General features: G+C 43.8%; 1 protein-coding gene across 2 annotated transcripts in view; it reads right to left on the reverse strand.

Annotated features, from left to right (window-relative positions):
* FXYD6 (FXYD domain containing ion transport regulator 6) overlaps positions 1-25,348 on the reverse strand; it is a 40,836-nt gene extending 15,488 nt beyond the window's left edge. The window contains exon 1 of one of the 2 annotated variants that reach the window (XM_090266010.1): positions 25,179-25,348. The gene's annotated coding sequence lies outside the window, so the exon portion shown is untranslated. The remainder of the gene's footprint in view (positions 1-25,178) is intronic. The other variant, XM_090266009.1, reaches the window with a different exon arrangement.
* Between the last annotated feature and the right edge of the window lie 366 nt (positions 25,349-25,714).

Below are 25,714 nucleotides of genomic sequence, written 5' to 3' on the forward strand. Positions count from 1 at the left end.
TGGTGGGAATGCAGACTGGTGCAGCCAGTATGGAAAACAGTTTGGAATTTCCTCAAAAAGCTAAAAATGGAACTGCCTTTTGAACCAGCAATTCCATTGCTAGGATTATATTAGAAAAACCCTGAAATACCAATTTAAAAGAACCTATGCACTCCAATGTTCATAGCAGCACTATTTACAATAGCCAAGTGCTGGAAACAACCTAAGTGCCCATCTGTAGATGAGTGGATCAAAAAACTGTGGTACATTTACACAATGGAGTATTATGTAGCAGAAAGAAAGAAGGAACTTCTACCATTTGCAACAACATGGATGGAACTAGAGAGAATTATGCTTAGCGAAATAAGCCAGGCAATGAAAGAAAAATACCTTATGCTATCACCTATTACAGGAAACTAATGAACAACACAAACAAATGAGCAAAATTGAACCAGAGGTATGTAAACAAGAAGCAGACTAACAGTAACAAGGGAGGAGGCATGAGGGAGAGAAGAGGGTAAGAAGGGGAAGGGTCTAGTCAAAGAACATGTATAAATGACTCACGGACATGGGCAACTGAGTGGGGACTGAATGTGGGGGAAGGGAGGGGCAGGGTGCAGGGAAGCAAGAGGGGGAAAAAATGGGACAACTGTAATGGAAAAACAAAAAAATTTTTAGTGGGGGAAAAATGAAAATATGAAGAATGGAAATGCCAGTTCAGTGAATATTAGAAGGACAAAGATTTTCCTTCACACTGTATATTTTTCTCCCTATCTGATCCCTCCAGAGTTTGGCATTCTAAAGAAGTAATGACATAAATTTCTTTGCATAAAACTAATAAGAGCAGTGGTTAATAGAGGGTATTTTTTTTTTACCAAGTCTTTGACTGGAATGTCAAGCCTAAAGGAAACATACTTGGACTCAGGTTGTTACCAAAAAGCCCTGAGGAACTGGGAATGACTTTCGAAGGTAATAAAAGCCTGCGAGATAAAAGGCCTGGTACCATGGTTGGCTGTGCGGTCCACAGCAATCTTTCCAGGGAAGGAACGAAGGTTGTTTTCCTGAAAGATGGCTAGAAGAGACCTTAAGGCACAATGAAAAACCAGAAAGACTTGGAAAAGACAGGTGTGTACAGGCAAGGCTGAATGCCAGGTATGTGGCCCAGCTTCTGTGCCCTGAAGAGCAGACTGAAGGTCACCCTAAATGTTCCTTGCATAAGTTCCAGCAAAGCAGAACTAAAGATCATAAGTGATCATTTGCTGCTCTTGTTGTGTTTATACAAATGAACAGGATAAATTAAAAATGGACTTAATGTAGTCCCTTTAATGACAAGGAGGGTAATCTTAGGGAGAAAAATCATTATTCAAGGAAAATCACAATGCTCAGTGGTAGACTATAAAGTAGTGCAGCTAACTGTCTTAAAAGTTTCTTTTCATTTAAAATATGGTTTCACTTGAAAGTTAAACCGTGTCTGTGATATCATCAAAGATATTTAAGTTGCAGGCAAGAAGAATGTCAAGTGCCTTGCAACTGGATGTCTTTCCAATAAGACAGTCTTACAGATTTAGAGACTTGTTTGTGGGTTATGTTACATAAATTAACATGTTTTCTGTTTTCAAAGGGCATAAGCCTATGACCGCATTACCTGAGTGATTGTTTGTACGTATAAGCCTCCCTTAATCCTCTCTGCAGTGCTGCCTCCTGAGACTCAACGGTTTGGCTGAACTAAATGGCTGGGTTGGTGAAGAATGGGGTGGTCTGTGGGCTTCACTTTAAAACTGGTTTGTTTTCTATCCTGATGGCTTGGACAGAAAGGGCCCAGAGGTCTGAGAGGGGGGACACATAAACTATTTCCCTCAGCCCAAACTAAGTATAATGGGCAAAAGGGTTTTGGACAGGTGAGATGTGCCTAGCACACCTTCCTCCAAAGAAGCCCTTTTTTTCTTTCTTTTCTTTTTTTTTCTTCCCCTAATGTGGAACCTTGAAAAATTAATCCCTGCCTTTTGTCATCTAGTGGTTATGAATTGAATGATGTCTTTTAACCCTGTTGCCAAATCTGTTGCCCCCAGAATACAACAAGGATGCCAGCCTGTTAAAGCAAGCATGCCGTTGTCCGGAGACAGCCAACTGACCTGGAGTCTGCACAATCCTTCCCCATGTGAGAAGCTCACCATCTCCTCCACACCCCCACTCTTATTAGGGATTTCTGGACCCAAGGGTAGGTGGGACGATGACCATGTCCAGCTTGAAGCAGCTAGAGGAGCTTGAGACTTTTGCCCATTGTCCTTTATAAGATTACAAAGGGTCTTAATATCTGAGAGGGAGGGATTATTTTTTATTGTTCAAATAATTAATTAATCACATATTTGCTAAAAAAAAAAAAAGAGAAGAAGAAGAATATATGAAAGGGTGAAGTGGGAAAGCTTGTATGTACGAACCATGGGTATGGACTTGGGGGGTATTGCTGGGGGAGGGAGATGCTGGGTGGAGGGGAGTAAGGGGAGAAAATTGGAATTATTGTAACAATATAATCAATAAAATAAATTTTAGAAAATAAGATATGGTTTAGTGGGGTTTTGAGCTTATAATTATGATGTCATATTTTTTTTCAGTTTTCTGTGACTGGTTTTATTTTGTTCCATACTATTTTCCTAAGATCCATCCATATTATTACCTGTAACCATAATCCATTTATTTTCAATGTTGTGTAGTATTCTGTTATGCCAGCAAATTATCATGTATTGGTCCCTTTTCCTGTCAGGGGGCTTCTCCCCACTCCCTCAGTTTTGTGCCTTTATAAATAATGCAGTTGTGAACACATCTGGGCATGTTGTGCACATGTAAGAGTTCCAAAAGCACCAATGCTCAAATCTTGACTACCACTCTCATAAGAAATACTTCTTACACGGGAACCCAGTAAAAATGTATATTCATGAATACCAGAAACAACATCACAAAATACTTAACCTTAAAATGAATGATGTCCTCTGATACTTTCTATTCTACCTTTTATTTTAAATAGCTAGGCCCATTAATGGGTCACTTTCATCAGTTTGAGAAATATGTTCTACAGACAGGCCTAGGGGTGAAGTCATTGGGTAGCACAATATGCAGACTGTCAACTTTACAAAATAATCTCGAATTGTTTTCCTAAGTAATCATCCTCATTTTAACATCCCACCAGCTGCATAAGACTGTTCTTATTACTCTACATACTTAGTAATAGTTGATATTATTAGACTGTATAATTTCTACCAATCTAGGGGTATAAAAGATGGTATTGATTTTATTTTAGTATGAAGTTGGGCTTCATACCATTCCTGTTTCTTCTTCAGTGATATCTTTCATGGCTTTTGTTCCATTTTCAAATGGGTTGACATTTTGTTAATTTCTTTTTTTTAAATAATTTATTTATTTGTTTATTTTATATTTTTAGAGAGAGGGGAAAGGAGAGAGCGAGAGAAACATCACTGTGTGGTTGCCTCTCACTCGCGCCCCAATCTGGGGACCTGATGTGCAACCTAGTCATGTGCCCTGACTGGGAATCGAACCAGCAACACTTGGTTCACACACTGACACTCAATCCACTGAATCACAGCAGCTCATTTCTTATTCTTATTTGTCATTAAGTATGACAGATATCTCAATTAATAGCTTGTCTTTTCACTTTTTAAGTCTTTCAATGAATAGAATTTCATAATCCTAGTGTAATTAAGTGCAATGATACTTGTGTCAAGATATTTTTTGTCATCCTGAGTCAGAAAAAGAATTTTCTTCTAAAAACTTTAAAGCTTTGCCTCTTACATTTAAATGTTTATTCCACCCAGCACTGATGTTTGTGTAAGATGAGAGGTGGGCATCTAACTTCTGCTTTTTTTCATACCGATAACCAGTTGTCTTATCACCATTTGTGGACCCCTCTCCCCCTTTCTTCATGATGCACAAGCCACTTGTTTCATTTATCTGGTTTCTTTTTAGATGAGGGGTTCTGGACTTCTCTTTGGTCAGTTGTCTATACCTGCATCAGAATCACAGTGTCTCAATTACTGCACCTTTAAAGAAATCTTCCCGTGTGGTACAGAAGCTTCCCTTTTCTTTTTCTCCTCTCTTCCTCTTCCACCTTTCAGGGATGTCTTCACTAGTCTTGGTCATTTGCTCTTACATATAAATTTTAGAATCAGCTTGTCAAAGACATCTAAAACTGTTGGGATTTTCATTGGAATTATAATGGATCTATCTGTAGAACAACTTGGGGGAACTGACATTTTTCTTACCTTGAATCGCCTATCTAAAAATAAGTCTTTTCACTTGGATAGGTGCTTTTCAATGTCCTTTAATAAAGTTTTATAAACACTTTTACATAGGTCTCCTCCACCTTCTATTATGTATCCTTAGGTCCTTATAATTTTTATTGCTATTTTAAACGCTGCCTTCTGATCGTTTTCTAATTTTTGCTGGTATAGAGAAAAGCAATATTTGTATATATTGATCTTAAATCCAATAATCTTGTTAAAGTCTCTTATTATTTCTAATAATTTACCTTTAGATCCCTTTGGAAGTTCTCTGTAGATATATCATCTGTAAACAATACAGTATTGTTTCTTCTTTTCCGGTTCTTACACTGTTTATTTCTATTTCTTATCTTAGTCACTGCTAGGAATTCCAGTGAAATGTAGAACAGATGCACTGATAATAGACACACAGAGATACACATACACACACACTAACACATATGGTCTTATTACTGATTGTATTTTATTTTCTGTGTATTTTTTATTTTTCCCAGCTTCACTGAGATATGACAAACAACATTGTGTAAGTTTACCACGTACAACAAGATTTGATACATGCATATATTGTAAAATAACTACCACAATACAGTTAGTTAACACCTCCATCACCTCATATATTTACCTTATGTATGTGTGGTGAGAATAAGGAAATAAAATGTGATATGTGTATATATATATATATTTTTCCACATATAGAGTGGAATATTATTCAGCCATAAAAAGGAAATGACTGATTTTGAAGTGTTCTTCTAGTATTTTGTTTTAAGTATATTTTATTGATTATGCTATTACAGTTGTCCCAATTTTTCCCCCTTTGCCCTCCTCCACCCTGTCCCCCCCTTCTCTCCAGCAATCCCTCTCCATAGTTCATGTCCATGGGTTATGCAGGTAAGTTCTTTGACTTCCCATTTCCTTTACTATTCTTAATATCCTTCTATTTTGTTCCTACTAATTATGCCCCTTAATCCCTGTACCTTTCCCCCCATTTCCCCCCTTCCCCCTCCTCGCTGATAACCCTCCATATGATCTTCACATCTATTGTTCTGTTCCTATTCTAGTTGTTTGCTTAGTTTGTTTGCTTGTTTGTTTGTTTTTTAGATTCAGTTGTTGATAGTTGTGAGTTTGTTGTCATTTTAATGTTCCTAATTTTGATCTTCCTTTTCTTAAATAAGACCCTTTAACACTTCATATAGTAAGAGCTTGGTGACGGTGAACTTTTTTAGCTTTACCCTGCCCTTCCATTCTAAATGATAGCTTTGCTGGACAGAGTACTCTTGGTTGCAGGTCCTTGCTTTTCATCAAGGTCCTTGCTTTTCATCACTTTGAATACTTCTTGCCTGCAAAGTTTCTTTTGAGAAACCAGCTGATAGTCTAATGGATACTCCTTCGTAGGTAACTCTCTGCTTTTCTCTTGCTGTTTTCAAGATTTTCTCTTTATCTCTAGCCTTTGGCATTTTAATTATGATGTGTCTTGGTGTGGTCCTGTTTGGATCTAACTTGTCTGGGACTCTGTGCTTCCTGGACTTGTATGTCTGTTTCCTTTTCCAAATTGGGGAAGTTTTTCTTTCGTTATTTTTTCAAATAAGTTTTCAATTTCTTGCTCATTCTCTTCTTCTGGCACCCCTATGATTTGGATGTTGGCACTTTTGGAGGTGTCCCAGAGTCTTAAACTCTCCTCATTTTTTTGAATTGTTTCTTCATTTTGTTCTCGTTGAATGCTTATTTCTTTTTTATGTTCCAAATCATTGATCCTGGCTTCTTTCCCCATCACTGTTGGTCCCTTATATATTTTTCTTCATTTCACTTTATATAACCTTCTTGTCTTCCTTTATTTTGTGGCTGTACTCAATCATTTTTCTGAGCATCCTTATTACCAGTGTTTTGAACTCTATATCCAGTAGCTTGGCTATCTCCTTTTCACTTAGTTCTTTTTCTGGAGTTTTGATTTGTTCTTTTATTTGGGCCATACTTCCCTGCCTCAACTTGATAGCCTTTCTGTATTTGCCTCTGTGTATTAGGTAGAGCCACCGCACCAATTACATTGTAAAGGGCAGAGCCTTAGGTATTCGTCAGTGGGGTTGACCTGTTTCACCACTTTGTGGGGCTGTATGTGGGGGAGGGATCAGAGAGGAAACAATGCTGCTTACTTGGCACTTGCCCCATTTCCAGTCACTTCACCCGCTTCCCATATGCGACTGGCACCTCTCTAGCCATTGCTCTGGGGATGGTTCCCAGAGCGGATGGTTTTGCATACAGTCTAGGATTGTGGGGGCCCTCTAACTGGACTCTTCTGAGAGACAGGCAGTTTCTTCCTCTGCCCCAACCCCCACTAGTTTTCACAGCCAGAAGCTATGAGGCTTTTTTTCCTCAGTGCTGGAACTCTGAGCTGTGTGGTCTAGCCTGGGACTGGGATCTCTCTCCAGGTGTCCCTCCTGGCTTTTATCCACCAGCTTGATCCACCAGCCACAGCCACTGCCTTGCCACTGCGATCTCACTTCCACCACACTGCATCCTCTCTGCCCAGGCTCCCTGTCTTCACGTCTCCTACCCATCTGGATGAATATGACTTCTTTAAATCCTTGGTTGTCAGACTTTTATACAGTCTGACTTTCTGGAGGTTCTGGTTGTTTTTTGTTTTGAGGTAGTCGTCATCCTTCTGTGGTTGTGCAAGGAGGCGAAGCATGTCTACCTAAACCTCCATCTTGGCCGGAAGTCTCATTCTTCTAATGTTTTAAAAGTTCCCCTCTAATCCTGGTTTTCCAAGATATTTCTGTTTTATTTTCTCCTTTAATCTATCAATAAAATAGATTACATGTACATTGTATGAATCATCTAATATTAAATCATCCTTTCATTTCTGGTATGCAACCAATGTATTATCTCTTTAATAAACTGATGGATTTGGTTTGATAATTTTTTTTTTAAGGATTTTTGCATCCATGTGCTTGAGTAAGATTGGGCAGCAAATTTTACTATACTGTATTCATTTTGCTTGGTTTTGGCATCACGGTAGTACTGGCATCACAGAGTAAGTATTTCCTTTCTTGCTAGTCCCTGGAAGTTTACAGAAGATTGGGATAATCTGTTCTTTTAATGGTTACTAGAACTAACCAGTAAAGTCCATCTAGGCTTGGTATTTTCTCTGTGGATTTTAAACTATTAATTGCTATGGCACTTCAAATTTCTATATCTTCTTAAATACATTGACTTTTAATTTTTATAGGAATTTGCCCTTTTTTGCTTTCAAATTTATTGCCAAAAAGTTGTTTATAGTGTTTTCTTATCATTTTCATTTCTGTTGGATTTGTAGTTACATCCTTTTTAACATTCTTAACATTATTTATGTATGAATACTCTTTTTTCTCAATCAACCTCATCAGAGGTTTAACTATTTTATTCAACTTTTCAAAGAAACAACTCTTGATTTTGTTATTCTTCTATAAAGTGTGTTTTAAATCTTTCTTATTCTCTTCTTATACATTCTTAGGTTTATTCTCTTTTTCTTTATTTATATTTATCTTCTTATGTTGGATATCTAATTCATTAATATTTAACCTTTCTTACTTTCTAATATAATCATTTAAGATTATAACTCTCTAAAGCAGCAGTTGTCAACCTGTGGGTCGCAACCCCTTTGGGGGTTGAACGACCCTTTCACAAGGGTCACCTAAGACCATCAGAAAACACACATATAATTACATATTGTTTTTGTGATTTATCACTATGCTTTAATTATGTTCAATTTGTAACAATGAAAATACATCCTGCATATCAGATATTTACATTATGATTCATAACAGTAGCAAAATTACAGTTATGAAGTAGCAACGAAAATAATTTTATGGTTGGGGGTCACCACAACATGAGGAACTGTATTAAAGGGTCGTGGCATTAGGAAGGTTGAGAACCACTGCTCTAAAGTGTCATTTTCACTCCAACATAGAAGTTTTGAAATGTGTTTTTTTGTGTGTGATAATTTAGTTCTTAGTACTTTAAACTGGCATTATAATCTCTTACTTGACCCATGAATTGTTAAGAAGAGTGTTTTTAAAATGTCCAAATGTATAGTGACTTTCAATTTACTTTGCTTATTGATTTCTAACTTAAGTTCACTGTGGTCATACAACATGGTCTGTAGAATATAGACACCTTGAAATTTATTGAGACTTTATGATTTAGTTATTTTAAAAATTATATTTAATGTATTTAATGATTGTGAATTCCCTCATTGTTGGGAAGAAAGTACTATATGCCATTATATCATAATTATCAACTGTTAAATTTTAATATATTTCTCTCTTATTTTTTGATCTATCAAAAAATCAAGATAGGTGCTTTAAAATCTACACTATGAGAAAGGATTTATAAATATATCCCTGTTTCTTACAATATTCTAGCAGAAAGTTTAAAATTGTTATATGACATTGGCAAAATTAAGTTTACAGTTGTTCATATGAAAAAAGACATGCAGGTTATGATTATTACAATAGGTTTATTACTCTAATGAATGTCACAATGTAACTGTAAACCTACTTTTGCCAGCCCTGTATTGTCCTGAGTTGGGTCTCTTAGGATTATATAGTGATCCTTTCTATTTTAAATTCTACTTTATTTTCTGCTTTTTTGTGTCCTTATGCATTTTGTGTATCTTATAAATAGCAAAGAGCTAGATTAAAAAAATTTTTTTTTAACTTGATAATCTCTACTGTTAAGCCTAGTCAACTTTATTGTGATGATGTATTTGGTCTGATTTCTACTATTTTCCCCTTACTTTTTTTGTATTTCTTTCTCTCTTATTCTTTTCTTATTCACTTTCTCCCTCTACTGACTGAGAAATTACACAAGCTATTTCTGGTGTTTTAGTGTTTGCTTTTGGAATTTTACTGCATATATCTGCTCTGGACTAAATGTTGCTGTCCTCCAAAATTCACATGTTGAAACCTAATCTTCAGTGTGATGGTCTTTAGGAGGTGGAGCCTTTGGGAGCTGATTATGCCATGAGGGTGGAGCCCTCAGGATTGGAATTAGTACTCTTATAAAAGACATTTCAGAGAGCTCTCTAGCCCCTTCCACCATATGAGGGTTCAACAAGAATACAACTGTCTAGGAACTGGTAAATAGAACTTCGTTGAACACTGAATCCGATGGTATTCTGATCTTGGACTTCCAGCCCCTTGAACTGTGAAAAATAAATTTCTGTTGTTTATAAGCCACCCAGTCTGTGGTACTCTGCAGCCTGAACTTCATATTCAATTTACCAAAGACTGAAAAATACAAATCACCCCCTTCCTGATATATATGCTATTATTATACAGATGTAGTAGCTGGCCTACAAGAAACTCCTTAATACCTCCTGGTATTTACACACCAGGTGCCTTGTGTAATCCTTTCACGGGGGTTAGCCTGTATGACTAACAAAGACCGCTAGAAAATAAGGCCTGTCCCAAAGTATATCAGTGAGCGTCGGAGCAGATCCTGTCACTCACATGGTTGCCACCTTGGCTGACAGCCTGACTGCTGTCTCATTGAAGACCCTGAACAGAACCACCCAGCTCCCTGACTCCAGACCCTCAGAAACTTTGGGAGGTAATAATGTATGTTGTTGTAAGCCATTGGGTTTGGGGGTAATTTGTTATGCAGCAATAGATAACAAATACATATATCTATAAACTGTTCGCAATCCTTTTTGAATCTCAGCCTTCAAGCCAGGTTCTTTATTCCCAAAGAGCATCTTTTAGAATTTTATTTAATGAAGATCTATTGGTTATAACCTCAGTTGTTGTTTATCTGAATATATTTTCATTTCGCCCTTGTGAAGGACAGACTGTAAGGTGATCCCCAATAATTCCATCCTTCTAGTATTCAAGCCTTTGGTTGTAATCCCCTTCCCTTGATGGGAGCAGGAGCTGGGACTTGCTCCTAATTAAAAGAATATGGCAAAGATATTGGGCTGTCACTCACATGATGGTGTTATGTTATATAAAACTCACTCTTGGCCCTGGCCAGGTAGCCAGGCATTGTTCCAATATGCCAAGGCTGTAGGTTCAATCCCTGGTCAGGGCTCACACAAAAATCAATCAAGGAATGCATAAAAAAGTTGAAAAACAAACTGATGGATCTGAGGTGACAGAAGGAAGGACAAATACACCAGGCTTCCCACAGTGGTTCCTTGACAGGTCTGGCTGGGAGAGGGGCTATCAGGTGAGTAGGGCTGCTCCTGGCAGTAGAGAAGACACATGTCAAGGGCTCCAGGCCATTAGTCCGTGCTGTGCCTTCTCCTCAACTCCCCCCACTCCAATCACCTCCATAGATGCTCAGGTTTAAGTCAATCCCACACTCATTCTGAATTCCTAGAAAGCGCCATACTATTTTGGGTTCTGCAAGGGATCAACAAGAGCACCAGATAAAGCCTCAGTTTCCAAGGAAAGGCAGGGTTTTAGAAGCAAAGGGCTCTGATATATCAGCAAATATGAAGAGAGCTTCACAAGCAATAGAGACAACATGCAAGGAGAGTCCATCAGGGCAAGGGAAGTGGGAGCAGGGATTGCAACAGGGAACCTGGTACGCTCCATGGAGGAGTTGACATTTCAGCCAAACCTTGAAAGTAGGATGGGACTTTGATGAAAAGGGGTACAAAGAGAGAAAAGGAAAGGCATTTTACAAAGAAAACAGCATGAGGAAAGGCAGCAAGAAGGGAAAATGGAAAGTAGGGGGTTACAGAAGTGTTCAGTTCAAGTTCAGTTCAAGTTGAACCTCTAGGCATCTCATTCAACAGTGGCTGCCTAAATTGATTTCCTTAGACTTCTGAATGAAGTCCAGCAGGAGAAAGGGCCTTCACTCATTGGTGGTGTCTGCATAACACAAGATGGGGTTGTGACAGCAGTCTGCCAAGTATTTGCCATTTCTTCCAAAACAGTGAATAAATAGTCCAGTTGAGTAAACCATGAGGGGGTGGGTGGTGAGAATTCTGATAAGAGAGTTGGAGTCAGATTATGGAGGATCTCAAATGCCATGTTAAAGAATAAAGACCTGTCTTTGTATTCTAAAGAAAACATTTCTGATCAAGTTACGGTGTGCTGAAAAAAAATATTGTTATAGATTTGGAAAGCAACCAACTCCCTGCTCCTTCAAGAAGCTTCCCAGACCTGGGCTACACCAGCCACACCTCAGCACAGGCCTCCTCACAGTGCCCCTTGACCACTATACCCATTTGTTAAAATGTCATTGGTACCACTGGCATTGGCCCTGAGTCAAGTGGCCAAGTACAGAGCCTCTGAAGGAACATAAAATTCCTTTCTCTCACTGCTGCACCAAGAAACTCTATCTAGGCCTCCACTCCCTCCTACACAGCCCTTCCGAGTTACCACACATTCCTTTCTCCCCAAAAAGGAAGCTGGGCTGCCTGGGGAGGGCAAATGGTCCGGTTAAGAAATGATAGAACTGATAAATCTCATTTTCAGAAGAAAGAGAGGAGGCAGAGATTTTGGGGAGAGGGGAAAGCAAAGTAGATTTAAGTGGAGCTGGGAGAGAGGGTTCAGGGACATTATATTCCTCTCAATGTCCATGTTGGGGGAAGGCCCTCATTCTGAGACCCAGGACTCCTGCCTGGGATGCCTAAGGACCTGGCTTCCTTGGGCAGGCTCGGGAGCCTCCTCACTCTGCCACTTACCAACTCTTGAAGCATTTAGACCACGGACCCCTTCTGGAAAATGGGACCAGAGACATTTTGCTTCCTCCATATTAACTTATGAGAAAGAATTCCGTTCCCACTTTTCTTATACTTCGCATGTTCTCGTTCATTTCTACATTGGTAAACTGCTGAGATTTAGGGTGGCAGCAGCGCTTCCATGTTAATTTTCCTCCCTGATCTTCCTACCTTTGGCGCGGTTGCTTTCTGCATGTGCAGGAGAAAGCAATCAGAAGAGTTTCTCTGGCAATTATCTTTCCATACTGAGTCATATAATTTCACATAATTGCTGGATAAAAGCTCCTTGGAAAGAGGAGCTACTAGTTGATGATATAGCAACATGCTATATTATTTTTGATTCCATGGAGCAGTGAGGTAGATGAGAATACCCAGTTCTATTGTGAAAAATAATTCAGATACAACCACCCTTTTAAAATGCAAAGGATTCAAATTACAGTGGAACTTCATAATCTTGCCCTTATTCCTCCATTCCTCAGCCCGCAAAGCCTTACCCCACCTCCCTTGCATCCACCTGCTTGCTTCCCTTCTGGGTCAGCCCACTGAAAACACACCCAGGGGGCTCACCAACGCCTAGATCCTGGCAGGATTCCCAAATAAAGATGAGGTCCCTCACTACAGACAGGACATGCCCAAAGTGACCTTTTGACCCTTTTATGGGGTCACAGAATGCCTGATCCCCATTATTTAGGTTTTCTGGTTACCTTAGACTATTATCATATGCCAGGGGGCATGACTTAGCTTATGATGTATCCAAATCTTTGCCAAAAGAAGCTGGTGAAAAGAAAATCCCATTGTGTATAAACAGTATATAACCAAGATATACGGTTTGCCAGATGGATTTAGAATCTCAGAATACCAGCATTAGAATGACTGAGATGAAAGCTCTTACTTTCTACTCAAGGAAACTGAGGCCCCAACAGTGAAATGATGTAGCCAGTTAGTCAGGTGCAGAGCCAGGCTCAGGACTCATGCCTCCAACCCCTGTCCACTCGCTGTGCTATGCTAAGATTGGGAGGTGGACAGGCCAAAGTAGGAGGCGCAGCAGGGAAGGCTGAGCCATGCCTGAGTACTTGGACAGCCCAGCAAGGCACCTACAGAAATGAAGGTGACCAGGGCAATGAGAAGCAGCAAGAGAGAAGTACTTGACAGGTTCCTTTGGCTCTCCATTAGAAAACCACCTTTGTTTGAAGATGTCAGGGGGCAGTGGTGAAATTATGTCTAAAAAGGTCCTCACTCTCAAGAGGCGGCAAGGGGATGATCAGAAAGGCTGATTATCCTGGCTGTGCTGTGTGAGTGAGTGTGGTGCAGGTGACAGCTACTCTTAACAGAGATCTGAACAGTCTAAGGCCAAGCTAAGGACTGAAAACAGAGAAGGCCCAGGACTCAAAATTATCATGGACAAATTGTCCTGATGTACTGGGAAAGAGATGGAGTCTTTATATTACTAAGATGTTAGTCTTATTGTTTGGGAGGAAAAGAGGAGGGTAGACTGATCTAATTGTGTTAAGCAAGGTCTGTGTGGAGACAGGGACTGGCCCCCACAGCCTTGTATTTGATGAAAGCAGCACATGTACAGTCTGAGTGGTACCATCAGTTCTCTACTACATCTGCTAATGATTGGAGCTTAGGAAAGCGGTCAACACAGACCAGCAGATAATGCCCAGCCTGTGGCTTTGGAAGGTGTCTTACTTTCATGAGAATTTAGACATAATGCCTGAGTGCTGTAATGGCTGCAATGTTCTTGATATTCACTGGCACCCCTTCCAGCCCCCAATGACTTCCTGACCCCTATCTGCACTGGGGCACCCAGGCATTCTTGGCACTCACACACAGCCATACCTTCCTCTCTAAACTGCTCAGCACTTCCCTGCTTTCCATCTTAGATCCTTTGGCCCACAGTTCTCTTGGGGTTTTATGTACCAGAGTAAAAAGAAAAGAACAAAAGGACTGTCATTATCTACTTGACAGCTCTGTGTCTGCAAGAGCTCCACAGGCAGCTTTCTGGGGTCCTTTCCGGCTAAGCCAGGTACTCCTCCCTCCTTCTCTGTATCAGAGCTGCTTTCAGTGATGGGAGGTGTTCTCCCTTCACCTCATTTTCCATGTGACAATGGCCTGGGAATAGTTAAAGACCACACTGTGACCTCAAACCCCCAAATTTGTGCCCTTAAACACTTTGACCTTGACGTTCCCCAGTCACAGTGACCCAGAGCCATGATCAAGTTTCATTTGTTTTTGTAAAATGAAGGGTGGATTCTTCTTCACCTTTGGCCCCTTCTGGAAGGCTGCTCGGAACTCCCTTTCCTCATAGAGCTAAAATGTCCCCCAGGTCAGTGTGCCCCCGACCCCTGGTCCATGCACACAAGGCAGGTACTCTGGAACCAAAGGCTAGAGACAATCAACCTTCTGAGGAGGGATGATTGTCTGGAGCTCCTTGGAGCAACACAAAGCCCAGCCCCACTCACACTGCATACTTTCTAGGGCAGCACCCTTGACTGGAGTCTGAAAGAGAAAGTGCAGGAAAGACTGGTGAGTCCTCTAGATGGTATAAACAGTGAGTTTGTCAGTGGGAATAAGCAAGCTGCTGAAGATTGGGAGTTTGAAGGTGTGGGTAGGTGGGTAAAGGTCGGCCTGAAGCATAGGAGTCCTTCTATGGATTGCATGGAAATAAATGAGAGGAAGTGAAAAGTCTAAGATGGAAAGCCTACATATGGACCCAGTCTAGGGGTCTGGGTTGGATATTTGAGGAAATAATAATTATCACAACAAACAATACAGGTAAGGCAGTATTCTTCATACTTTGAATATTTATGCTCATTCAATCCTTAAAAATAACCTATGAAGTATATGTTGCCATTCAAACCCATTTTACAGGGAAAGAAACTGAGGCAAACAGAGGTCACCTGGTGAGTAAAAGATGGATTCCAAACTTTAGCCCAGCTCAGTTTGCCTCCCTGCTGGTAAAGGAAGGGTAGTCTTCCTGCTGTGAGCTCCTAATTCCAGACCCTGGGCCCCTCATCCCAGAGGAGGGCCATGATGAGACACCTGCACTGTGGCTCCCCAGGGGGCTCACCTCCCAGGTCACTGCCACCTTTTTCTTATTCCTGCACCAGTCCAGTGGGCTGAGGCTGCAGGGCTCAGGTACTCAAGCAAGTCAGATCAGCTCTGCAAAGAGGACCACGGTGAAAGGGGCACCAGCCTTGGGGCGAACTCTTACCCACCAAGCCCCACCCCCCATCTCTAGTTTCACACATATCTATGAAAGATAGCAGAATACACAGTGACTGCCAGCTCAGCCAGAGAGAAAATATATTTCCTTGTTGGATAGAGAGCTGTTTACTCAGACGGGCGATTTGTTTGTTTGTTTTAACTGATTACAGAATTGTACAGCTGATTGGGGTGGGGGTTGGTTAGTGAGAGCACAGGGTGGGGGCTGTGGGGGATTAGCCAATCCATTCCCCTATGTTCCTATTATAAAGGTTATTATGAAGGTCAAATGAGATAATATATTGGAAGGTTCTTTGTAACCTGTAAAGCACTGTGATAACAATACCTAACATTTATTAGACATTCATGTCAAGTACATTTAATCCTTATAGCAGTTCTAGGAAGCGGCTATGATTATGATCATTCCCATTTTACACATGGAGAAACTGAGACCAGGAAGGTTAAGAAACTTGCCTAGAGTCCCAGAACCAGAGAAAGTGGCAGAGCCTAGATTAGAACCCAAGCAATCTAGTTCCAGAGTCCTTCCTCTGAACCACTTTGCTATCCTGCCTCTACACTGAGTGGCTTTGTGTACTTGAGCAAGTTATTCTACTTCCCAGACCCTTTCCTTCTGAAACAGTAAGATGGGAATAATAATGTGCACTTCAGGAGCTGTAAGGATTACATGAAATAGCCTTTGTGCATGGGCAATTATTCTCTGCCCATACCCATTCCTTCTAAGAAGGGTATCTTCTTTTGGAGGGGAGATGGCTCTTTCCCACTCCAACCCTGTAAGTCTACTGTGATTGGCAGCCCCTCCCTTGCAGCTGGAAGGAATGAGTATGAGATTCAGTGTTCCCCAGGGGCTGTCACGTTGGAACCAAGGGAGAAAGGGTGAAAGTAGCCCAACTGTGAAATGTGGGGAAGGGGAAAAGTAGGTCAGCAGCGGAGGGAGAACTGACAGGAGGGAAACTAGGAGAAGGGACAGGAACAGAGTCCTGCCTGGGTGTGCTCCTAGCCTTTCTGTCCCAAACCAGCACTGCACTGTCCACCCTGCTGCTTGTCTCTGTGAATGGAGAACCCCTGTCTTGACTAAACTAGATGGAGTTCAGTTTCTGTAGTTTGCAATGAAAAGGGTTACCAAGTCAGGACTGAGCACTGCACCTAGCAAACAGCAACGCTCTTTAAGCATCAACTGTTGATATTCTTACTGCCATCATCCCCCAACTCTTTCATCAGCTTTCCCCTTCAATGTCTACCTTCTCTTGGGAAATAGGAAAGCGAAACAAAAAACTGAGCAAGAAAAGGGCCCCAGTCCCCTCCTCTCTCTTCCTTCTTCCTTTATTTGTTCTCTAACCACAGGAAGGTCCCTGTTCTCCTGACATGGGCCTGAGAGGAGCAAGGCCCATGGCAGACAAGCAAAGAGGGCCTGACAGACTCAAAAGGCTCCCCAGCCACAGCCTTCTCCTGCCTCAAAAAAATAGCCTGTGTCACCACAAGGGGATGATGATGGGTATCATTGCCATTCCACAGATTAGAAAATGTGAAGTTCAGAGTTATGTTACTCGCCCAGGGTCCCATAGCTAATAACGGAATGGCTGGCATCAGCTCTTAATTCTACAGGGATCAAATGCTATGCTCTTTCCACTCTTTCTTGCTGCCTCCCTGGCAAGTGTGGCAATGTGTGGGAATTAAGAGAGATGAAAATGCTAACCTGACTCAAGACCAAGTTGGCCTCTTTGGATGGGAGTGCTCTTACCCAGGCCAGCGAAGAGAAACCAGGGTGAGAATAATCCATGTAAAGTTAAATAGCTCTGTTGAACTTTAGCATGCACTATGACATGTTTTTCCTTTCCCAGTTTCTTGCGCAACTCTGCTCTGTCACTATAACTGATGTTAGGGTAAGACTGGGACCCTGGAGCCCCTCGGCAGGCCTATCCATCAGCCACTGCTGGACCCCAGCTCCTCACAATTCTGCCCCATCACTCCCAGCTGAGCCTCAGCATCAGCAGGTGCTCTTGTCTGTCTCCTCCACCTCTGCCCACCTCACAGCAGCTGCTGGGTTTCCTGCTGCTCTCTGCACAGCAGAACATCAGTGCATTTATGCTAGGAGCCGGACAGTGTCCCAGGTCAGTTGTAGGTGATCTGTCCACTGGAACTCAGCCGACAGGGGATGCCAACAGAACTATTCATTTAGCAACTGGCAGCCTTTCTGGATGGGCTGGCAGGATGCCGATCCCCTTTTCCTCTGGTGTGGCTCAGAATTAGATTAGGGTGTAGAATCGAAATAAAGACAACCCCTACTCGAAAATATATCCATACCCACATATTCTCCCAAGGAGAGATTTTTTAATTTCACCAAATGCTTCTTTTACAAGGTAAATACTTCCAAAGCTAACAATCATTTATATCTTGGCCTAAATTATTTTAATCAGATTGCTTTCCAAACAACTGAAATCTGCCTGCATTTAGGTGGAGAAAGAGGGACATTTTAGAACAAGGTATAATTTTGGAAAAAAGGCACCATTATCTTTCCAGTAACCAAATTAACAACTATTTATTAATGGCCTACTGTTGTCCAGAAATTTGGCTCATCACTGAGGGTGCTCCAATTGCACAGTCCCTGCTTCATGGAGCTTACGGTCAAACCGGTCGAACCCAGTGAGTGCTTGTTAACAGACTGATAGGCTTGCCTCAGGGACTGGAAAGAGCACAGCTCCCATCACCAGATCCTGGAATCATGCTGGAGGAGGCACTGAAAGGGACTGAAAGCCCAGATCTGCAACGCAACAATTATGAATCCCGCTAATAGTTCTCTTGGTGTGAGGTGACAAAAACCGCACTTTGCCTTTGAGATCGTCGTCCCCCAAACCCGTCAGCCCAGTCTAATCACAAGAAACACATCAGACAAGTCCCAAATGAGGTACCTTACACTTCATCTGACCAGTCCTCCTCAAAACTGAAAATTTTTTTTAAAAAAGCACCAGTCTGAGAAACTATTACAGCCAGGAGGAACCTAAGGGGACATGGCAACTGTGATCAATGTGGTAGCCTAGATGGGATCCTGGAACAGAAAAGGGACATTAGGTAAAAACTAAGGAAATGAGAATAAACTTTGGACTTTAGTTAATAATAATGTGTCAGTATTCATTCATTATCTGTGTGAAAGATAATACAAATGAAGCCACTTCCAAATGGAGTCAGAGCTGCCACCTGAGAGGAACTGCCTTGCACATCCTCTTACTCCTCAGACCTTTGGAATGTTTAGACTGGGCAACGTAACCCTCCCACTGGGCCAAAGCAGCATTGTTTCCAAACAACTGTTTGCAAAGCGAACAGGAAAGCAGACATTCTGACTACCAGATTGAAAATTAAAGACATTCTTTAGGATTAGCATCACCGGGTATAGCCTAAAGAATAACTAGCTTATCTGCCCCTACAGAAAGTCCTTCCTTCTGTTCCCTCTTATTCTTATAAAAAACCTTGACTTCACCCCTAATTGGAACCCTGGTTTTCTGTCTGAATCAGTGTTTCCCAAATAGCTATTCTTTTGGATCTCAAATAAAAGCCTGTTTGACCTTATATATTTTTAGGTCAACATTTGTAACACTTATGTAAGATATTAATAATAGGGGAAACTGTGGTGGGGGTATATTGGACCCCTGTACTATCTGCTCAATTACTTGTAAATCTAAAATTGTTTTTTAAAAGGCTATTAAAAATAGTTAAAAATTTTAAATTCAGTTAAAAACAAAAACAATCCCCTAACCTTCCTGGAATGCAGTATGAAGCCCTGTGCCCTGCTCACAGTGCCTGATGCTTCTGTGGTTCAGAAGCACAGAGCCAAAGCCAGTAAAGGCTTTTAAAGCTGCCTTTTAAAACAAGTGCTTTGGTTCCAAACACAGGTCACAAATGAATCTTTGCCCTCCAGAGGAAATGCAACCAGTTCCCTAGATTTCCATTTTAAAGGCCCATCAAATAAACAATTGAACCTCAATTATTCTGTTTAATAGCCTCACTTAAAATGACTGGCCTCCCTACAAAGTTCTAGAGAGGGGTTGATGAGCCAACAGGACTCAAAAAGCCTGAGACCGAGGAGAGAGTAGAGGGCAGTGACATTCAGCAGGCTAAGGGACTCACAGTGCTGGACCCTTCACCGAATTCCCCATACTCTCCCGACGGCTGCTAGACAGCAAGGGAGCAGGGCAGGGAGCCTCTGGTCCAGATCTTCACTGCTTGACACCACCCACTGGGGCCTGTCCCACAGCTGGGCCTGTCCCACTACTCTTCCCCCATAAAGGGGGCACCCTGAGCCAACAGGTCCCCATGACTCAAAGCTGTTTCTCTAGAGCCCAGAACCCACCCAGGCTTGGCTGCCCAGGGGAAGTGGGAGGGACAAAACTCCTTTGTTACATAGCAGAGGACTTATTATTTTAACCAGGAGGCACCTTTACCTTTAATATGAGATGACTTCTCAGGAAAAGAAACATAGTCAGGGGAAGAAAATAACTGACCGTGAAAATAAGTCCCCTTTCTCAGAAAAGAAAACACAGAATTTACAAATCACAAACACAAGCCTGGTTTCTAGAAGTCTCTCTGGAGACCTCAAGCTAGAGTGGGCACAATGCCTTGCTGCCACCCCGCCATCACTGCTGACATCTCAGCCATTATCCCGTGGGCTTCCCATAATAACCTTCAGAGGCAGGAGCAAGCGCAATGCTGTGAGGCCGACTTCAGCATAGGCCCAGAATGAGTCAGAAGCAAGCACAGGGGCCCAGGCCCTGTCCTTGAGGGGAGTCTGGTTGGCAGGCAGCGTTGCACAGAAGCCCCAAGCCAGGGCCCACAGGCATGAGCAAGTGAGGCCAGTGATGGGATCACCTCCTCCACACATCTGCTAACAAAGGACCATTCAAGAGAGGCCAGACAAGCAGTCCCAGTGGCAGAAACAGAAATTCGGTGCTGATGCCAGGCCAGAGGCTCAGGGGCCAAGCCCACTAACCCCATCCACAGCCACACCACAGTAACCTGGCGACTTAGCCGGCCCCTTATACAACCTCTGCCCAACAATCCACCTCCTTGAAATCACAGCTCAGACCTCTGTGTTTGAGCCTGAAGAATACAGTACTTTGCAATATGCTCACATTGCCTTGTTTGGGGGTTGGTGTGGCATAGGGATAAATCCTGACCCTTAGGGCCTGCATACTTAAAAATCTGTCCTACCTCTGGGTGGTGAGGGTAGGTGCATGCATGCATGGAGCAATCTTGTTTATCTCTGCTTCAGAAAACACACTGTCCCCTCCTTCCTGACACATGCCCTCATTTCCCCTATTCCTACAGAACCAAGGCCCACACCTCCTTCCACATACTGCCATCATCACTAGTGTGTGTGTCTCTCCCATCAGACTATGAACTTCTTAGGGGCACAGCTACATTCTAGGCATGTCTGAATCTCCAGAACTTAGCAGAGTAGCTGCTCAATAAATGTTGATGATTGACTGAATGGGTGCTTCAGCATCATTATCCCTTTAAGTCATAATCCAGTCTCAACTCAGAACCACCTAAGGATCTGTATCGAATTTCTAAGGAATTTTAAAACTTTCTCAGTGGCACCTCCCACCCCCCACTTTCGTCTGCTCTCTAGATCTCAGTCAAATCCCAATCACCAAAATGCTATGATGAATCAGCTCCCTCCATTGACTTCAGTCCTTAAGCATCATCCCAGACCTAAGATGGAGTCAAATTCTTAGTTTTAGACTCTACCAAAGGAACCAGGTATGGGAATGAAGGAATCTACACCTCAGGAATGTGTGGTTTACACCTGGGTATGAGTGACAGGCAGAAGACAGCTTTGAAGGACAAGTGGGCTTTCAACACCTCCTGGTGGGTGAGGACTTTTTCTTGCCTATGCTCAGCTCACAGATGCTCACTGGTTTTCTCCAGTGTCCGACACCAAGCCAGGCATTGTCTAGGGGATACGTTGACTTTGTTGTTGAAGAGGTAAGTGGGGGTGGAAGGGAGAAGGCATGGACATAAGTAGCTAAAATGAAAGTACAGTGGACTGTAGAGCATCCAGTGGTACAGGGAATTAGGAAACCATGTCTGTTTCCCAGGAATTAGAAAAAGCTATTTGAAAGGATGAGCAGTTGAGAAGTGCCTCGAAGGATGATGTAATAACAACAAAATGTCACTCTGATAATGTTACTGCTGCTATCATTATTATCATATCAGCTAATGTCTACTGAGTGTTTGCTATGTGCTGGGCACATGAAGCATTTCATTTAGCTTACCCTGCTCAACCCTCACGCTCATTTGATAGATAAGAAAACCGAGGCTTAGAAAAGTTAAGCATAAGAACCCAAATTAGAGCCCAAGTGTGTGTGTCTCCGAAGGCTACCACCCCGTAGTCAGCAGGCTGGCATGAGAGAGCTTATTCCAGATAGGTCCTGAACACAGGCAGAGGGGAGGAAATACAGACATGGGATGATGATCAGAGAAGTAGCTGCAGGCAGGTTCCAGAGAGCCTTGAGTGCCAGTGCCAGGCACCTGTCCTTATTAAGAGGCCATGGAGAACCACAGGAGGTCTCACATAACTGGACCTGATCAGCAGATCAGTGGGAAAATGGACTGGGATGGAGCAAATAGAAAAGAAGTCCATCGCAATGGTCTGGGCGACAGACTGCAGCTTGGTGAGGAGAGGATGTTTGAGAACCTGTGAGCATGTGCCTGTCTATGCGTTAGGGCTGCTAGATTATGTACATGTTTAAAAGGGGAAGTGTATGAAGTGTGAGTGTGCATGTGAGTGTCGGGGGCCTTCTTGTTGAAGAAGAAGGTTGCAGAGGCTTCCTGATGGGAGGTGGGGTCAGGTAAGCAGGGGGAGAGAGGAAGGGACATGACAAATCAATTGGTCTGAGGCAGAGGGCTCTGGTCAATGAGAAACCATCATCTCACAGCTCTGTGGGCCCTGAGAAGTCCACAGAGCCTGGCATATCAGAGGAACTCAATTAACATTTGTTAAAATGATGTTAAGAATGCATCTAAGATCTCGGCCTCAGGTCTCTTCTCAGGTCTGTCTTTGCCCTTCAGCTGTGTGGAGGGGTCACTGTCATTCCAACTAGACCCTCCCTCATCCATGGTCCCCTCCACCCCAGATAAGATTTTGAGCAGGAGAAGCCACGCTTCCAGAGCCCCGGCCCTCTTCCTGGGCCCTGTGCTCCCTTGCATATCTTTCTAGCAGACTCCAAGCTGACTTCATATTTTCCCAGGTCAAGTTGTCCCTTCCTCCCTCCTGTTCAAGAGCAAAGATACTGACAAATTGGCTCCAAACTTGTCTGAGCTGATAATATACTGTTTCTCATCAGGAGCAGAGAGAACTGATCAGCTCTTCCTGTCCCACTCTCGAGCTGACAAAAGGCTCCCCCTCCAGAGAATTTCACAGGCCCACCAAAGAAAGGATGGCCCTGGATCTCATCGTTTCCAGAGGACACTTCTTTCAAGACTCCACCCAGCCCCAGTTTTCATCCTAGCAGAAAAAACCAAGTAGACCAGTGTCTAGGAGGGGCTGGCTCCCACAGCCCAAGAGAACAAAACTTGGTCTCAGTTTCTTGGGTGCCTCCTTTCCTACTAGGTGTACGGGGAAGCCCCTTTCCTGCTCAGCTCAGCTGCCACCCTGTTTTATGATATAATGATGTTTAGGCATCTAGAGAGAAAAGGGATCTCTTTCAGATCACAGAATCTACAAAATTTTAGAGGAAGAAATGCCTTGGAAATCATGTAATCTACTCCCCCACCTCCACCCCCCAAAAGAAGGCAATATTGACAGACATGGAAATAGACAGATATGCAAATAGATCTTTAAAACCTCGGAGACTTTCAGTCACTTCAGATCAGTCTAAGTCATTTCTGGTTTTCACCAAAACCCAGTTTGCATCCAAGAGTATCTGTGTAATAAATGCACTTACCCTTGGGGCAGAGCCTGGAGTAGAACCTGGGTCTGTGGCTCCAGACATACATAGCCTGTACGTTATAGGCTCTCTGCCTCCTGGGGATGGGGCTGTCATGACTGCTTTATTTCCTCCGGAGCACTCTGGCAGAAGCTGGTGAGTGATTTGTTAGACAGTAAGTCCTGGAGCTGCCTGGCATAGTCTGCCTGCCATCCAGATGGCAGACACCTAAATACAACAGGGCTGTGGGGCAGGGAAGCATGTGCTCTGATTTATGGGGGATGTAGGTGGGCTGGCTTTGAGCAGAGACTTCTAGGATGGTCCAGGAGCCTCAGGTTTACTCAGGAGCAGAACATGGGGAATGCAACAGTGAAGAGATTTAAACTCTGATCTGAGACCCACCTCTGGAGTCTAGCACCAAGGGGAGGATCTCCCCTTGGGGATCTCGAAGTGCATTTCTCTTTATCTTCTTCTCAGGGTTCCTGGGGAAATGTTTCCTTCTAGGCCTTCCCCTATATGCTTTGGCATAGAGCTGATAAGGCAGGAAAGGCCCGTTATTCCAGCTGAGATCTATACAGAAGTACCGTGTGTGTGTGTGTGTGTGTGTGTGTGTGTGTGTGTGACCATGCACGATGTGATGGCAGGGTGTATGGGTAGCATTGTGGGCAGTGTGTTGTAGTGAGGTCTATGTATGGTGTATTTGGTGTGTATGTGATGTGATATATGTATATAAGTGGTGGTGTGTGTGTGTAGTATGGTATGTATGTATGTGTTTGGGTGTGTTTGTGATACATAGTGTGGGGAGATGAGTGGCCATGTCAGTTTGGGTGGGAGACAGCTATGCAGGGTCCCCTCCCAGAGAAGCCGGATAACCAGTGTCTAGGCAGCCATGTTGGGGGGAGGGGAGGAGATATGGAGGTGAGGAATGAGCAGGAAAAGGAGGGAGGCTGAGAATTAAAAAGGAGTTTCCATGGCAACTACCAGGCACTAGGGAGGTCACATGCAAAAGGCTAAGTTGCAGAAACAGATATACACATCCACATATACACAATATGAGGGCACTAGGCCTTCAAAGTGGGGGTCCATTCACCGGAACCGACTGCCCACTAATCCATCTCGAAACTGGAAATCCAGCCCAGCCAGAAAGCACCAGCCAAGGAGACAAAGGAAGTGGAGACAGAGGCCACATGGGTGGGAAGATGCCTCAGCAGCTTCAGCCGTTCACATCTGGAGGTTGGTAGCAGGGGTCTGGGCAGGCCCATTTCTCCAGCACAGCTGCTCCCTGCCCCACCCTTCGGTGCTTTCTCTATCAGCCACCACTTGTAAGAGCCAGAAGTAAGCGCCAGAAGCTGCGGGCTGCTCTTCCAACTCTCCACAGAAGCTCAGCGTGACACAATGGGGGAGGTTCTGCCAGGGTCAGCCCTTCCAGGAAAGGGGCTGGGCAGGAGGAAAAAAAGGAATGGGGGGATGGGGGTGGGGGTTAGGAATCAGGGCCCACTAGAAGAAATCGGTTCTGTATACATAAGGAGAAGAAAAAATTGATGCAGACGTTCTCATGAATCCCCATGCCTTGGAACCCCAGCCCTTTACATCCCCCGACAGGCCTGCCACTCCCCAAAACAGCACGTTCCATTTTGTATTGCTCGTGTGTCCACACTCAAAGCAGTCACCTTCTCACTCTCTGCTCCAGTGTCAGCAGCTTCCAAGTAGCAAAGGGAAGACTCCCCCTGGGTATAGGGTGGTGCAGCCTTTTCCCCTTCTCCTAAAAACCAGAGCCCCAAGCTCCAGGGGGCAGCAAGCGATCTTCCAGCCACCAGCTTTATCCCACCGCCACGGCCTGCCTACCCTCAGAGGTCCCTCTCCCCTCTCGATGCCAACCTCCTTTTTTGCATCCCAACCCGGTTTCCACTGCCCAAGGGGCAGGTGTCCAGAAAGACGGCTGACACCCACGAAACAAACCAACCCGGCAGCTCCCCGGCGCCCGCGATCCATCCCCACCCGAGCCTCTCCCTCCTGGAAGAAGAACCCAACTTTGTCACTTCCGAGGCCGCTTACCTACACAGCGCGGCTCACTCCGAGCGGATCCCGGGGCGACGCGCGGAGTCCGGAGGAGCTAGAAGTGAAGGGCCTGGCGCGCGATGGCGGGAGAGGCTTTCTCTGTTTTCCCGCCTCCCCTCCGCCAGGGGCGAGGCTCGTCCTGCGGGGGTGGGAGCGGTGGGCGGGGCTCCGCGCGCTGCCCAGGGGACCGCCGCCGCCCAGTCGCCTTCCGCCGGCTTGTGGGTGGTGGCCAAGCAGACCCCTCCCGCCCTGGCCCCGCGCTGCCCTCCCGCGCCCGGCTCGCCGCCTCGCCCACCGGCAGGAAGGGATGCTTTCACGGGGCGGCCACCTCCAAGAAGCAACAGGAGCCTGCCGCGCGGGGCGGGCCAGCGCGGGTTTGCCACGAAGCCGCCTTTGATTTTCCTCTGGTGAGGGTGGGAAGAGAGAGAGACAAACACAATGACAGAGCGAGTGTCACTCTGAACTAGAAAGCTGAGGTGACCGGAAAAATCAGATAAAATAACCCAGCGCCAGACACAGCAGCCCACGTTAAT

Source organism: Furipterus horrens, unplaced genomic scaffold (genome assembly GCF_987537825.1).
Source record: "Furipterus horrens unplaced genomic scaffold, mFurHor1.1.pri manual_scaffold_2, whole genome shotgun sequence".
NCBI lineage: Eukaryota > Metazoa > Chordata > Mammalia > Chiroptera > Furipteridae > Furipterus > Furipterus horrens.